Source organism: Cavia porcellus, unplaced genomic scaffold (assembly GCF_034190915.1).
Source record: "Cavia porcellus strain 051 isolate PalLab524CR breed Dunkin Hartley unplaced genomic scaffold, mCavPor4.1 scaffold_5, whole genome shotgun sequence".
NCBI lineage: Eukaryota > Metazoa > Chordata > Mammalia > Rodentia > Caviidae > Cavia > Cavia porcellus.
The window spans coordinates 36,532,588-36,547,824 of NW_026947488.1; the positions used below are offsets into that span (position 1 = coordinate 36,532,588).

Consider the following 15,237-nt stretch of genomic DNA (forward strand, 5'->3'; position numbering starts at 1 on the left):
GGTAGACCCCTCCAGTTCTAAAGTGCTCCACAGCTGAGCCGAGTGTGCCCGCCGTCCCGTCCGCACCTCGATACCTCCAGGGTGAAAATTGGCAAATTCAAGCCCAACCTGGGCATTTTACTGACTCAACGAGATCCTGCCATAAGATAAATTTTATGGGTGAAATTTTAAGGGCAGGTGAAGTTGCACAGTGCAGAGACCGTAGGTTCAATCACCATTATTGCAGGAGAAGGAGATCGAAATCCTTCCAGTTAAAAAGCAGACTGCTGAAAGTGGGTCTCATTGTGTTACCCAGGCTGGCCTCTAACTCCTGGTTTCGAGGGATTCTCCTGTCACAGCCTCCTGAATTTCCCACTGCCGAGATTACAGGTGCACACCACCGCGCCCCCCTCGCCTGTGTACTTCACCTCCTTTGGTCCTGGGAATGGAACTTTGCACCTTCTACAGGCCATGCAATCTGCCACCACTGAGCTATGCTCCCAGCCCCTACCCAGGCAAACTTCAAGAGGTGCCTTTGTAGCCTTAGAGCCTCAGTTTCTGCACCAGTAATGCAGGATTCCTTACCCTATTACCTAAAAAAAGAAATGATAGGCGGGATCAGTGCATTGTGTGAGGTGTCACACTGTGCAGGGTGTCACCGTGAGCATAAGTGCTATGAGGCAAATATTACTCTTAAGAAATGCAATAAAATAAGCCAGGCGTGGTGGTGCACACCTGTAAACCCAGCGCTTGGGTAGCCTGAGACAAGAGGATCGATGCAAGTTTCAGGCCATCTGGGGCTGCGTGGTGCTTTTCACCACTTGATGGTATGCTGATACTTTCACAACTCAGTAACCTCTGCAACCATAATCATATAAAATCATAAAAATATCCCACTTAAGCTTATGAATGTTTAAACAGATATTCCACCTTTTAAAAAATCTGACACAGTTAACACATGGAAGATTTTTTAAAAGTAGAATACACTTCAAGAAGATGAGCTGAAAAATTAGTCATAGTAGGAAAACGGCCCTCTAACTCCCTGATGTGCATTCTAAAGACTCGAGTCTGGAAAGTCACCCCTGTACAGTGATAAAAATACCTGGTGCCTGCCACAAGTAAAAAGCAGTCTAATATAATTGTTGTTTCTGTAAAGAAATATGCAAATAAGCCCTGATTGCTTCTTATTTCAAAGTTCTATTTAGGGCTGGCACTCTTTTCCAATTCAATGACCCGTCCTCTTCAGGACACAAACAAATGCTGTAAATTGGAATGACACTTGGAAAAATTTCTTCTTTTTTATTTTATTACTTTCCTTTGTTTGACATGTTTGTAGCCTCTATGTTAATTTATTTGTTTTTTGTTTTGTTTTTTGAAGACCTCACTATGTTGCCTAGGCTGGGTTCTAACTCCTAGTCTCAAGGGATCCTCCTGTCTCAGCCTTCTGAATTTCCCACTGCCAGGATTACAGGCGCACACCAACCTGCTCCACTTGCTTGTGCACTTCACCCTTTTCAGAATTGGGGATGGAACTTTGCATGGGCCATGCAATCTACAACCACTGAGCTATGCTCCCAGCCCCTACCCTGACTACCTGTGTAGCCCAAAATGCCCTTGAATTCGTGGTGATCTTCTTGCCTCAGCCTCCAGTGTGCTGGGATTACAGGAATATGCCACCACACCCAGCTGTCAGAACATTTTTAGGCATGTACAGTGTCTTAGAATAACAGCAATTTTCTGGGACAGCTTGAAGAGTTTCTACTAATGAACACATTTTCAAAAAGGAAATTCAAGACTTGCCAGTCAGTTTTTTTCTGGTGTGGATCAGGCTGATCATTCCAGTAAACCTTGAGGATTCAGAGTAACTCTCCGCCCCTCAAACCAGCCCCAAGAAGGGAGACAGACTGTTATGTCCATCCACCGCTATGAAAAAGGCAAGAGCAACTGTTGACAAGTATCAAATGCTTTGTGTCTTCTAGAATTCATGTGTTTTGAATGCTCTGTAGAATGGCATTCCAAAAATGACTGCTGTTAGGGTTTCTGTCGAGATTTCCAGTCTCATGCAGGGATGTGCTCATAGGCAGGGGCTCTGGGAGATGACTAGATCCTGGGGGCCTGATATTCACCCATGCATCAGTCCACTGATGGGCATATAGCAGGCTGTGGTGCTGGGAGGCAAAGCCTGGTGGAAGAGGGGGTTTCTGGAGGCATAACAGGAAGGGTTTTCTCTCTTCTCCCTTGACCCTTCTCTCTGCTTCCCACTACCGCTCCATGAGCTGCTTCTCCTCTACCATGTACCACCCTGCCTTGGAGCCGGCTGATCATGGACTGAAAGCTCTATAAACTGAGCTAAATAAACCTTTCCCCTTTTAACATTGGGTGTGGGATACTTTGTCTCAACAATGAGAGAGAAGTAACTTTCATGAAGAGAAGTAACTGTTGGTGAATTTAAATCCAGCTAAATTGCATCAGTATGGTGCTGAGCATGGATGGCTCACCTGAGGACAGTTGCCAGCATAAAAAGATGTGGCAAGAAAGAGAGAGATGTTGTGAGTTTTCCTAAGTGTTGTTGTTCGGAGCTGTTGGTTCTCCTGGAGGAGCTTGTCATGCTGGCCTCCCTGATAGGAACTCAGCTGTTATCATCTCAGGAGCTCAGGACCTGTTGCTGAGGATGGCTGTGGTACTTTTTGGGGGAGCCCTGGTCCTTATTTTGAGCATTGTTTCTTGGCTCCAGTGTAGAACCCTCAATGTACTGGCACAGATCCTTCACCCGACTAGGGTAGAGTTTTTTAGCGTCTGCCACTGACCTTTGGGCCTTACCAGCACAGATCTGTAAAACACACTTGTATGAGTCCTTGTCGTGGGCTCTAGGCTTCCAGCTGGACTCATGGGAGGCACTGTCATGGGCTCTAGGTCTTCAGTGGGACTCATAAAGGATATTGCTGTGGGATTCAGGCCCTTGGCTAGATTTTCTAGGTCTTTAGCATTGTGGACAGATTTCCGGAACTTTGTTGTGCTTAACTCTGGTTGACCATCATAAAATAGCATTATAAATTCTGTGTCCTGTATATAATGGTTCTCCTTACAACCCCTGACTACAATAGTAACAAACACAGAATTTGGTACCAGAGAAATGGGGTCATTTCTGTGACTGTATCTGACCATGTGGTCCAAGAGCCTTTGAAAATGTCTTATGGGAGGAGTTGGGAAAGGTTCAAAGATGTCACCTGAAAGTATAAAGTAAAACCCTTAGATTGTTCTGTATGAGAGATTCTGGTCAGAGCTCAGAAAACCAGTAAACACCAGGCTCAGAAGGTTTCTGCTGAGAAGGACTGCATTGGCTGTTGGAGTCCAGACAATGTGTGTTATGGCTTAGCAGAAAGGTTCTGCATTTTGCATGTGTCCAGAGATTAAGGTGAGTGGTATAATTAAACTGGTAGAAGAAATTTCAAGGCTGTCTAATATTGAGGCTGTGGCATGATTGCTGTTGGGGGTTTTTAGCCAGATTTTGTGTTGAGAATCAAGAGCAAAAAGCCCAGCAGATGATTCAGAACATTGTGTTGGGGCTGGGGATTTAGCTCAGCGGCATAAGACCTGCCTTGCAAGCAGGCAGTCATGAGTTCGATCCCTGGTACCTATAAAAAGGAAAAAACAAAAAAAGAACATTGTAAATTTGGCCAGAAAAGAAGCTCTAGCAAAGATGTGGACTGCAAAATTAGAGCAGAGGAGATCATGATTGCTGAAAAGGAACAGGAGAATAGGACAGATGGCCTGAAGGCATCACAAAAATCTACAGGACTCTATCCTTTGTAGCCTTAAAACTGCAAAAGTGAGACTGCTTTGAGAAAAAAGCCCTAGAGCACCATATTCCAGAATGGTTGCAGCACAGAGAATTTGTTCCCCAGAATTAGATTCAGAGTGCTCAGTGATCCAGGTGCTTGACCCCTACAGCTAATATAAAAAGAAGCTTGGCTACTACTCCAGTTGGTAGCAGACCTTGGCATTATCCACATGGCACAAGCTGAAGGTTTCCACCCAGATTTCAGAAGGCCTGGGAGACAGGGAGTGTGCCCCTAAGAGGGCAGTGTGTGAAGCTGTGAGTGTGAAGCCAAATGTGCACTGGAGACCCTAAAAGTTTAGAGAAGCCAGGAACATGGATTTTCTGAGGAAAAGTGAAAGGAAGGAGCTGAGTGGGCCCAACACAGAAGCCATGGGAGTTACAGTCACAGCAGCCTTAGTGGTGGAGCCATCTGAGCCCTTTGGAGCTCACAATTTGCTATGGATTGTCTTTGATGCTGCATATGGAACCACAGGACATCGCATTTGCCCTGCTGGAATTTGGACTTGCTTTGGTCCCATTCATTTGTACGCCACTGTTTGTAATGTCTATCTTGTGCTATTGAATGCCAGAAGTGTTTAACTTTCTTTTCATTTCATTTGCACAGGGTCTCACAGCTAAGAGCTTACCTTAAATCTCAGAGACTTGGGACTTGGGCCCTTCTGCAATGCTGAAACTATTAGGACTTCACCAACTCTTAGAAATAGACTACATGCAGAAAGGAATTTATATGAGTCTTTGCGGGGCCAGCGGTGGAATGTATATGGTTTGTATCTAGATGTCTCCACAAAGCCTCATGCCATCTGGAGGCAGGCTTCTAGAGATTGCTTCATGGTCCAGTGCTGGGATTAAGGGTGTCAGTGTTATGCCTACGGTGGAGTGGGAAACTTGCACGCAGTACAAGGGACAGAAAGGGCTGATCTCTGTCTCTGTCTCTGTCTCTGATTCTGTCTCCCTCCCTTCCTTCCTCCTTCCCTTTCTCTCTCTCATTGCTTTTGCTGTCTTCCAATACCATGAGCTGTTGCCCCTGTCAAGTGCCACCCTTCCTTGGAACCAGTAGATTACGGACTGAAACCTCTACAAACTGTGAACTAAGTAAACCTTTCCTCAAAATAAATTAAAATAAAGTAAAATAAAATAAAACCTGCTGGACTTCTTGAGAGAAGTGCACATGCAGGGTTTGTGTCCAGGATTTTGTAATTAACAGGTCACACCTATTTCCTCAGCCAGATTTTCAATGCCCTAATCCCCTATGTCAGTGTGTGTGTGTGTGTGTGTGTGTGTGTGTGTGTGTGTGTGTGTGTATTTAGTGCTGGGTAATGAACCCAGAGTCCCAGAACTAAGCTACATCCAACCCAGTTTTTTCACTTTAATATAGGCTCTCACTAAATCTCTAGGTTGGGCTCTAACTTGTCCTCCTGCCTCAGCCTCCAAAGTGGTAGGCTAAACAACTTTTTTATGCTTATTAACTATTCATATATTTTATTTGGGGAACATTTGAGGGTTTGTTTGTTTGTTTTGTCTTTTTTGAGACAAGATCTCACTATGCAGTTAAGGCTACCTTGAACTCACTTTGTAGCCCAGACTGACCTCAAACTCACAGTGATCCTCCTGCTTCAGCCTCCCAAGTGCTGGGTCATTTTTTGTTTGTTTGGTATTTTGAGACAGGGTCTTGATAGGGTAGTTCAGGCTGGCCTTGAACTGACTATTGTAGCTCAGGCTGGCCTCAGGTAGCAATCCTCCTGAGGTGACCATATGCCACCATGCCCTGAGTTCCTTTCTAACTGTTGTAGGAATTCATATTTATATATTCTGTATATTAATCTTATCAGATACATGGTTTGCAAACATTTTCTTTCATTCTATGGGCTTTTTTTTATTTTTCTTTTTTTGTTTGGTTGATTGAGTGTTTGTTTGTTTGTTTGTTTTGGCTGATTTTTGAGACAACTCTCACTATGTAGTCCAAGCAGGCACTGAACTCGCAATGATCCTCCTGCCTCAACCTCCTTAATGCTGGGATAATAGTCATGTGATACCACACCTATCCCTTGAGCTGTTTCATTCTCAATCCACAAGAGAGTTTAATTTTTTGTTTGTAGTTTTTCTGAGACAGGTTCTCGATGCATGGTTCACACTGGGTTTGAACTCATGGAAAGGGAACTCAACAGGCCTTTTACCAAAGAAAACATACACTTAGCCAGTAAGAATATGAAATGATGCTCTTTTTCCTTCAGGGAAGTACAAACTACTACAAAAATAATTTTCCAATACACACATGCTATGGTGGCCCAAGTACACATCCCCGGTCCACTGAGTGCCTTGAGGACGGAGCCACAGGAGCATCCTGCTTTGAGGCAAGAAGGGAGTTTGGATCCCAGCATTGCATTAAGGCTCCTCCTGAGTCCGATGCCCCCAAGGCAGGATCCCTGGCCCTACACAGCTGGGGGAGAATGGCCAGGGGCCAAGGCTCTGACTCTTCCCTTACCCAGATGTGGGAAACTTGCCCTTCTTTTATTCCCTGCTGCAAATGTTTCCACCAAGGCCACTCCACTGCATATCCCATCTCACTGCTGCTTCCTGCAAACTGATATTGACAGATGGGGTCTCTGTTCCCTTCTGCCAACCCAGGTGAGCAAGAGAACACCGCAGAATGATGCCCTGTGGCCTCCTGGCTGGACTGCGGGCAGCAGACTGGCTTCATCATGGTCCCATCTTGGTTCTGAAGAGCTCACAGGGAGCCTGGCCTGAGGATCCCAGGACATGTGGAGAAGTCACAGTGAGTGTCCTGGTCACCCCAGCTTGGGTTCTAGGCAACAGCCAGTGTCAACACCAGACCTGTGCAAATGAGCCTTCACCTGAACCCACCCTCACCTCTGAGTTGAGACATGACAGGGCAGAAACTAAGCATTTTCAAGAGCCCTGTACAAGTTCTTATCCCACACAATCAGGACAATGTCACATTTGTTTTAAGTCACTACGCTTTGGAGTAATTTGTTATGCAGCAATAGGTAACTAATACATCCTGATCTCCAGTAGGCTCTGGGGTCTCTGTTCTTCAAGCTTTTTCACTATTTTGCTGCAAAAATCCATTTCCTTCATTTGCTCCCTGTCCACCGCAACCTTTGGACTCCCCCTTCCCCAATCTATGACGTCTGCTGCTGCTGTCACCATGCACTGTCTTCTGAACTGCGTGGGCGCCTTTCATCCACACATCATCACTTTTGTTCTCTGTGTTCCAATATGCTTTGCTTATATTGTTTTCAATGCTGTGTTGTTATTTTTGTAGACTCAGGGACTCATAAGAATGAATGCATGTGCTTAATTTGTTATTTTTCCCAGGCATGGTGCACACATCTATAAACCCAGCACTCAGGAGGCTGAGACAGGTGGTTTGCTGAGTTTGAGGACAGCCTGGGCTACATAAGTGAGTTCAAGGCAATATAGTGAGATCCTACCTTAAAACAAACAAAAACTAATAATTGTCATTTTTCCTATATAGTCAAGATGACTTAGTCCTATGAAATAATTTTGTGGCAAAAAATAGAAATGACCTTTAGCTTATTTATAGACACACACATACATGAAGCACTCTGTGGTTCTCAAATAATTGAAGGAGCTCTGGAATGACCAAGTCATGAGAAGGGGAAGAAGATAGACAACATTAACCAAATAGCTACTCCTATTCTGGAGCTCTCCAAGAGACAGAGGTGAGCTACAGACATCATTTTACATCTTCTAGAAGATATTCAAAAAGAAAGAAAAGGAAATGAAAGAAAAGGGAGGAGAGTCTGGGCATGATAGTGCATGCCTACTATCTAGCACTTGGAAGCTGAGGCAGGAGGATTGCCATGAGTTGGAAGCCAGCCTGGGTTACATAGCAAGACCCTGTCTGAAGATGAAAGAAAGAAAAAGAAAAAGAGAAACAAAGAAAGAAAGAAGAAAAGAAGTGAGAGGAAGAGAAACAGGGAAGGGGAAGGGAAGAAAAAGGAAAGGAAGAAAAAAAGGGGAAGGGATGGGGAGGAAAGGTTAAATGCATTTTCATATATTTTATCTTACCCAATATACTCAGAATAACCTTTCAATGTATAATCAATTTAATTTGGGGGCTGGGAATATAGTGCAAGGTCTGAGTTTCATTCCCAGTACCAAATTTTTTTTTTAACTTATTAATGAGGTTTGGGGCTGGGGATTTAGCTCAGTGGCATAAGTGCTTGCCTTGCAAGTATGTGGTCGTGAGTTCGATCCCAGGTACCGATAAAAAAAAAAAAGAAAAAGACCAAAAAAACCGCAAAAAACTTATGAATGAGATTTGTCTTGATTTTTGAGATTGGGTTTCACTACTTAGCTCAGATTGCTCTTGAACTCACGCTGTAACCGAGGCTGGCCTCTAACTCATGGTGATCCTCCTGCCTCAGCCTCCCAGGTGCAGGGGTTACGTTATAGGTGTGTGCTACTATCCCTGATGAGATTTTTTTTTTGTTTTTAGTACTGGGGACTGAACCTGGGGCCTTGTGCACACTGAACAAGGGCTGTGCTGCTGAGCCACATCCCCAGCCATTTATTAATATTTCACATCTTGTTCTCACTTTTCAGAATAGTGTGTTGTTCATACTCACAGCACACCTCAGGTCAGACTAGCCGTGTTTCAAAGGCTCAGTGGCCACGTGTGCTTCATGGCACCACATTGGACAGTCAGATGTAGAAAACAATCGCCACTGCCCCGAAGAAACTCAGTCCCCTCACCAAATTTCCATTGTTATTCTGTTTTGCCTCTGTCTTATGTTGCAAGCATTCAGGCCTGCAGGAGAGAGAAATCCCATTGGTCCATCTTGAGCCTCACCTGGGCCACAGCCAAAAGCCACCATCCAACACTGAAGACCAGGCTACAGCTGTGACCTCCCATTCTGAGCTGAGAAGCTGCTCACCAAGCAGCCACCCCTAGCTAATGGTTAATCATTCTGTGTGTAGTATCATGTTAATTCTGCATTTCCTGGTTCTTAGATCTCTTGAAGGCCTGGCTAGTGTGGGGAGATGGCCCCGCCCAGGCCTGGCCAGTACAGAAAGCCAGTGAAGGACTGGCCTGCAAAGGTCCCCTTGTGTGCCAGCCGCCCCAGGCCCCTCCTCTATCAGGCTGTCCCCGCCCTATTCACCAAGCATGGCCCCCAGGTCCTGGAGCCCACTGCAATCACTCTACTGAGTCAGTCCTACGCCTGCTCGGCCTGCCTCACCCATCCGTCCCAGGGAAATGTCAGTAAGACTGTCTGTGCTCTCACCCTGCTGGGCTTTTGACCAGCCCTGGAGCTTATGGGGGTCCCTGTATGGCCTGCTGTGTCCCCTAGACCTGCAGTCCAACCATTTGGCCAGGGACCAGTTCCATGGAAGACAGTTTGCCGGGGGTGGGATTGGGGGTTGGGAGGATAATTTTGAGCTTAGATTCGCACGAGAATCCCACAACCTACATTCCTGGCCTGGCAGCTACCAGCACATTTTGAGCTCCTATGAGAATCAAACTCCAATGCTGATCCAACGACACAGATAGGGCTCAGGTGGTGATGGGAGTCCAGGAACAACTGCAAGTGCACACAGCTCGCATTGCTGGCCTCCTGCCGTGTGGCCTGGACCCTCGAGGGCCCCAGACCTGTTCCAGGCCCTGGTCCAGAGCATGAAGAATCCCTCTACCTGGGCTTCCCAGGTGTCCCTGGTTTCACTGGTTTCTGGGACCCATGTGTATAATAAGCTTCTTCCTTCATGATTTTTCACTTCTGGCTCATTTCACCACACCCAGTTAAACAAATGCTAGGCATGCTTTAAGATAAAGATTGTATCCATCCCAAGGGTACCAGGTACCAGACGGTTCTCAGGGACAACTCCTTTCCTGCACCCTGTCCAGGATAACCCCTGCTTGGTTTCCCATGGATCTTTCTAGGGTTTCTTTACCTTTAAGCAAACAGAAATATTTTCTCTCTCTACACGGAAAGGGCAGCACAATATACCAACTGCAATGCTTTCAATCCTGTGGCTTCTACTGGTGTCATTGTTCCTATTCTCAAGGTCTTTTTTATTTTTTTAAGACAAGGTCTCACCATGTAGTTGAAGCTGCCTTCACAGTGACCTCTTGCCTGGCTGGCCTGGAACTCATGGTGACTCTCCTGCCTCAGCCTTCCAAGCGCTGGGATTACAAATGTATGCCACCTTGCCTGGCTTCACACCATATTTAAATCAACATACACTTGACTCAGGTTCTGTTTGGAGTGCTTCTTGGCATTTTAAGTATGGCTTAGAGTATCTTGAAAGCTTGGAAAAAGAGTAAAAATTCAAAGCAGAAGTTTATTCGGACCTAATATGTAAATCACTTCCTTGAATACATGAATGAAGCTCTTGTTTTGTGTTGTTGCTTTTTTATCTTTTATCAAAACTTTACTTATGAGAAGTAACACTAATTGAAATGGAAAGAGGCCTGACACAGAAAGAGGAGAGAAGGGAGGGAGGACAGTGCTGTTCACAGAAATGGGCTTCCAGTGTTATCTGGAGATGGAGAAACATGAGGGCACCAAACAGGAATAAGAAGGCTTGTGAGGCAGGGCAAGGGCAGCCTGTTTCAGAAGGCAGAGCCAGGCACAGCAGCCAGCCGCTCTGAGGTCGCTGTCGTGGTCGTGCCCTGCTTTTCCGCTTTCCGGTGGATGTGCCGCGTGGCCGGGAGGGGTGGGGTCTGCACCTCTCCCCATGCTGCGGCAGGGTCTAGGGGCCTCGGGAAACCCACGTTGTTCTCGGCGTTGTGAAGTCTCACCCCGAAGCCACTAGATTCCAAGGGCCGTCACCCTGTTGTCACCAGCGCAGGGAGGGACTGCGTCTTTGTTCTCGTGGTCCTGGGCTCAGCACTGTGCCCTGTCTATCGGGTGGGTATAGGTCAGCAGTATGCTGAAAAGAAACGAGTCACCCACTGGGATTTGGGGCCCTTTATGCAACATTTCCTAAACATGCACGAATCAGAGGAAAATAATTTATATTTGTAAGCATTTTAAAGCACTGAGATATTATTTATACAAGTAAAAGTACAAATCTTAAGTGCATAGCTTAGTAAACTTTTTTGCTTTGTTTTGTTTCTTTTGAGATGGGGTCTCACTATGTAGCCCAGGCTGGCCTCAAACTCAAGGCGATACTCCTGTCTCAGCCTCCCAAATTATAGGCATGTAGTGCCACATCTGGCTGAACAAACTACAATCTGCGTGTCTATTCTGTGGTAATGAATGTTTGGAAAGTTCTCAGTTTAGGAAGTCATAAATAAAGCTGCTAAAATATTCAAATCCATATCTTTTTGAAAAAAAAATTTTTGAGACAGGGTCTCACTATGTAGTTCAGAGTGGCCATAAACTCACTGTGTAGCCCAAGATGGCCTTAAATTCAGAGATCCTCCAGTCTCAGCCTCCCAAGTGCTGGGATTACAAGCATTTGTCACCACTGGCTAATTTCTTTTCCTTTTTTTTTGGTTCGGTTTTATTGTTTTCTGAGGGTCTTACTCTGTAATTCAGAGACTAGTATTGAACTTACTATGTGGCCAAGGTGGGTCCTGAACTTGAGGTGATCCTCCTGCCTCAGCTTCCCAGGGCTCTGCCATTATACTACACCTGGCCACATTCCTTTCTTACTGCTGCTCGTGTGGGACACAGATGTCCACTTCCATTGGGTGTGCTGGCTGGCAGGGAGCTGCCTCTGCATGGGGACTGCAGAGACTGGCCTCTAGCAGGACACTCTGGTCAAGTTCCAGGGTGGTGGAGCTGGTGACACTGGGGGTCCATGTGGTGGGTCATCCTCTGGTGTCAGAGGTATTTCGGTGAGTGTGTGTGTGACATTCCAGCCTCTCTTGTAGGTGCCAATGTAAATGAGGTTGCCAGGTTTGTCCTAGCTCAGGGGAGGAATTAGTCATCATCTGTGGGGTTAGGGTTATGCCTGGTCCCCAGGGAACCTTTCACTCCCACAGCTGGCACCAAGACTCACACCTGCTCCTCACACCTGCACTTCCACCTGTACTTGGCCTCAAGTAACAGAAACTGTGTGTGTGTGTGTGCATGTGTGTAGCTTACTAGGAGGGCTGCAGCAGGCCCAGCTGGCTGTCACAGGGTGTAAAAGCTTGTCCCCAAGCTGACAGACCCAGGGTTGCAGTTTGTTGCTCAGAGCTCCCCTCAGTTGGGCTGGCTGAGACAGGGCCACCCGAGGGGTGGCTCTGCCCCCTGGTCCTCCTGCGCCCCCACCGCGAGGCTCTCTGGCCACCACCCTCATCCCTGCCCCAATGCCTGTGCCACCCCAGGGTCCTGACCCACGAGATCTGCAGAGCCAGAATGCTTGTGAGCTTTGCCAAGTGGATGCACAGCTCCCTCTCCAGCCCTTCCACACCCAGCTTGCTGAGCTGTACAGCAGTTCCAGGCTCCAGGCAGGATAGGGATCAAGGGAGTGTGCCCTTTGACCTTCCTCATGACCTCTGGGGTTTCCCAAAACACATGCACACAGTGGCTAGTCTTCCAGACAGGAGAGACTGTCCCACCACAGCCCCCTTCCTGGGGGCTGCTCTTCGGTCTCAACACTAGAATCTGCCTGTTGCTGCCCCCTCTCTGTTTGGCTGAGGATGGAGGAACCCTCTGGCTGGGACGTACTGCCTTCATGCACCTGGCCACATCCTTCTTTACAGATCCTCTCCCAGGTGGGTGTGGTGGTGCATGCCTGTAATTCTAGCATCCAGGAGGCTGAGGCAGGAGAATCGATACAAGTTTGAGGCCAGCCTGGGCTACACGGTGAGACCCTGTCTCAGAAAAAGCAAATGCCTCTAGCAGGACCTCTGCAGCCAGACCACAGGGACTCCTGAGCAGCTGGCCAGGTCCTGTTGATGTTCTGATGAAACCTCCTCCTAGTCTCCATGTCCCCTCTTGGAGAGTGACAGTGTCTGTGCACCTGTGCAGGACATCTGTGCATGTGGCAACCGGCCCAGGGCTTCCCAGGGGCTGTGCACACCACGATCCTTCCCTGTGTGATTTTGGGCTTATCTTGGACTCACCTGGTCACAGGCAGATGGCGCCAGCTGCAGCTGGTCAGGCACCTGTCGGCCTGCCTGTCTGTCTATCTCCTTTTAGCTTGGGCTTCTTTGCAGGCTTCTCAGGCTTACTCTGAGACAGGAAGTGAGCTGTCTGCTGTGGTGTATGCCTCCAATCCCAGCACTCTGGTGGCTGAGGCAGTAGCATTGCCTGGAATTCCAGGCCAGCATGGGCTACTCAGTGAGACAGCCAGAGCCTGTCCCGTCATCCTGTCCCTGACATGTGGCGACACTGTCACAGACCCTGCAGAGGTCACAAAGGAGAGAACCTGGTGGGAAGTCCAGCAATATCTGCTTTTTCATTATTTATTTACTGTCAGGGTCTTGCTATACAGTCCAGGCTGGTTTTGAACTCATCATACAACTGGGGCTGGTCTTGAACTCAAAGAATTCCTCCTGCCTCAGCCTCCCAAATCCTGGAATTATAGGTGTGTGCCACCATGCCTGGTTGAAATCCTGACTTTTTTTTTCCAGTACTGGGAATCCAACTCATGACCTGACGCTTGTCTGTGCTGCTGAGCTATATTTCTGGCCCCCTGCATTTTTAAGGAAAAAAATTAGGAAATAAAGTATTTAGGCATTCCTGGTATTTACATGCATGTGTAGAAGTTAAGTACATACATGTACATAACTAATAAATGTTGAAACTGCTTGGAGCTAAAAGCTCTCCATCTCTCCCTCTCCCACATTGTCCCCCAAAGTCAGGTAGCTCAGAGCCTCACAACTATCAGCACATGGGGCACTCAGGGGCAAAAAGCACCACTGGCCTAAACCATAGATGCTGTTTTTCTCTCACTCTACAGAGTTTGAGACCAGGCCTTGGCAGGCCATGTCTCAGCAGTTTTTGGTCAGTCCCGAGGGCCCACCCTTCTTTCAGCTCTACCACCATTAGCCTCTGGGCTTTAGCATCCTGCTGAGGTCCTCACGGTCACAAGGTGGCTGCCACACCTGCAGACCCTAGCTGAGCAGGGTTCCGCATAGCACATGACTCATTGGATGAAGCAATATCACACAGCACAACTTGCTGGAGGGGATGGGGATGGGTAAATCAGTTTGCCAAGTAAAATTGGAGTTCTTGGTTAAGGGCAGTGGGGAGTGCATGTTCCATGGGCAGAAAACTATTTGCCACTCATGTCAGGCACATGTCTATGAGTAGCACATTGGTCGGTCCTGGGTAGGAGAAGGATACACGTTTGGGGGTGGCCACCTTTGAGGGCTGGGAAGTCAGATCTCAAAATCACCTCTGCTAGCTGGACTCAGTGGTGCATTCCTGTAATCCCAGCACTCAGGAGGCTGAGGCAGGAGGATTGCCATGAGTTCAAGGACAGCCTGGGCTACATAGTGAGACCCTGTCTTAAGAAATCAAAATGGACAAATGCAACCCCCCCACACACACACACAAAGTAGAAACAAAGGAAAAGACACAAAAGAAGAGAAAAAGGGAGGGGAAAGGGGGAAGAGATCTGTCTAGGCTGCCTTCCAGAGGCTACTACAACAAATTATACAGACCTGGTGGCTCAAGTTGCCTGAGCCCAGTCTCTCGGGGTTCTGGAGAGGAAGCATCAACATGAGCTTGCTAGGGTAGACCCAGACGGGGTGGGGTTACACACTCTCTCAAGTATCTGGGCAATTGCTTGGCCTTCTGGTGGTCACATGGCCTCCTCCCTTTGTCTGTGTGATCTCCTGTCTTGGTGTATCTGTCTCTCTGTCTCTTTTCTGAGACAGGGTCTCACTGTGTAGTTAACACTGGCCTTGAACTCACTATGTAGCCCAGGCTGACCTCAAAATCACAGCAATCTCCTGAGCTCTGGGATCACAAGTGTATGCCACCATGCCCAGCTTTTTTTGTCTCATGACACTGACAACTGCACCTAGGATTCTCAGAGAATCCAAAATCATCTCATCAGGAAGCCCAGGGATTTAGCTCAGTGGCAGTAAGTGCCTGCCTGGCAAATACAGGGTCATGAGTTCGATCCCTGGTACCAGAAAGTAAGAAAGAAAGAAAAAAACAAAGAAAGAAAAAAAGGTGCATTGTGACAGAGTATGCAAAACCCAATGCTGATACAAAATCATCTCATCTCAGAGTACTTAACTCAATTTCATATGCAAAGAGTCTTCTTCCAAATACGGTCACACAGTGTCTGGGAATCAGACTGTGGACATCTTTCTGAGGGGCGAGGAAGGAGTGAAGTTTTCCTCCTACCCCAGGGAGAGGGTCAGGAGGCAAAGTGCAGACACTGTTACCTTCCCTGCTTGAGGGTTGCCAGGCTGGGGGTGTAGCTCAAGGGCAGAGCAATTGTCTGGACCTGTGTTAACCCAATTTATCTCTTTGATGTTG

At 47.2% G+C, this 15,237-nt stretch overlaps 2 long non-coding RNA genes across 4 annotated transcripts in view; one reads left to right on the top strand and one right to left on the bottom strand.

Annotated features, from left to right (window-relative positions):
• Positions 1 to 10,214, top strand: LOC106029112 (uncharacterized). Of its 2 annotated transcripts, none has more exons than XR_001202770.3 (3): positions 1 to 4,583; positions 6,446 to 6,593; positions 9,889 to 10,214. It is a non-coding gene; the product is annotated as an uncharacterized LOC106029112 (long non-coding RNA). The 2 variants fall into 2 exon arrangements; XR_010047475.1 differs by having other exon boundaries at positions 8,607 to 10,161.
• Positions 10,125 to 15,237, bottom strand: part of LOC134476041 (uncharacterized) — a 13,269-nt gene continuing 8,156 nt past the window's right edge. The window contains exons 3-4 of one of the 2 annotated variants that reach the window (XR_010047476.1): positions 12,864 to 13,143; positions 10,125 to 10,706 (exon numbers count right to left, since the gene is read on the bottom strand). This is a non-coding gene — a long non-coding RNA (uncharacterized LOC134476041). Of the gene's footprint in view, positions 10,736 to 12,863; positions 13,144 to 15,237 lie in introns of both variants that reach the window. The other variant, XR_010047477.1, reaches the window with a different exon arrangement.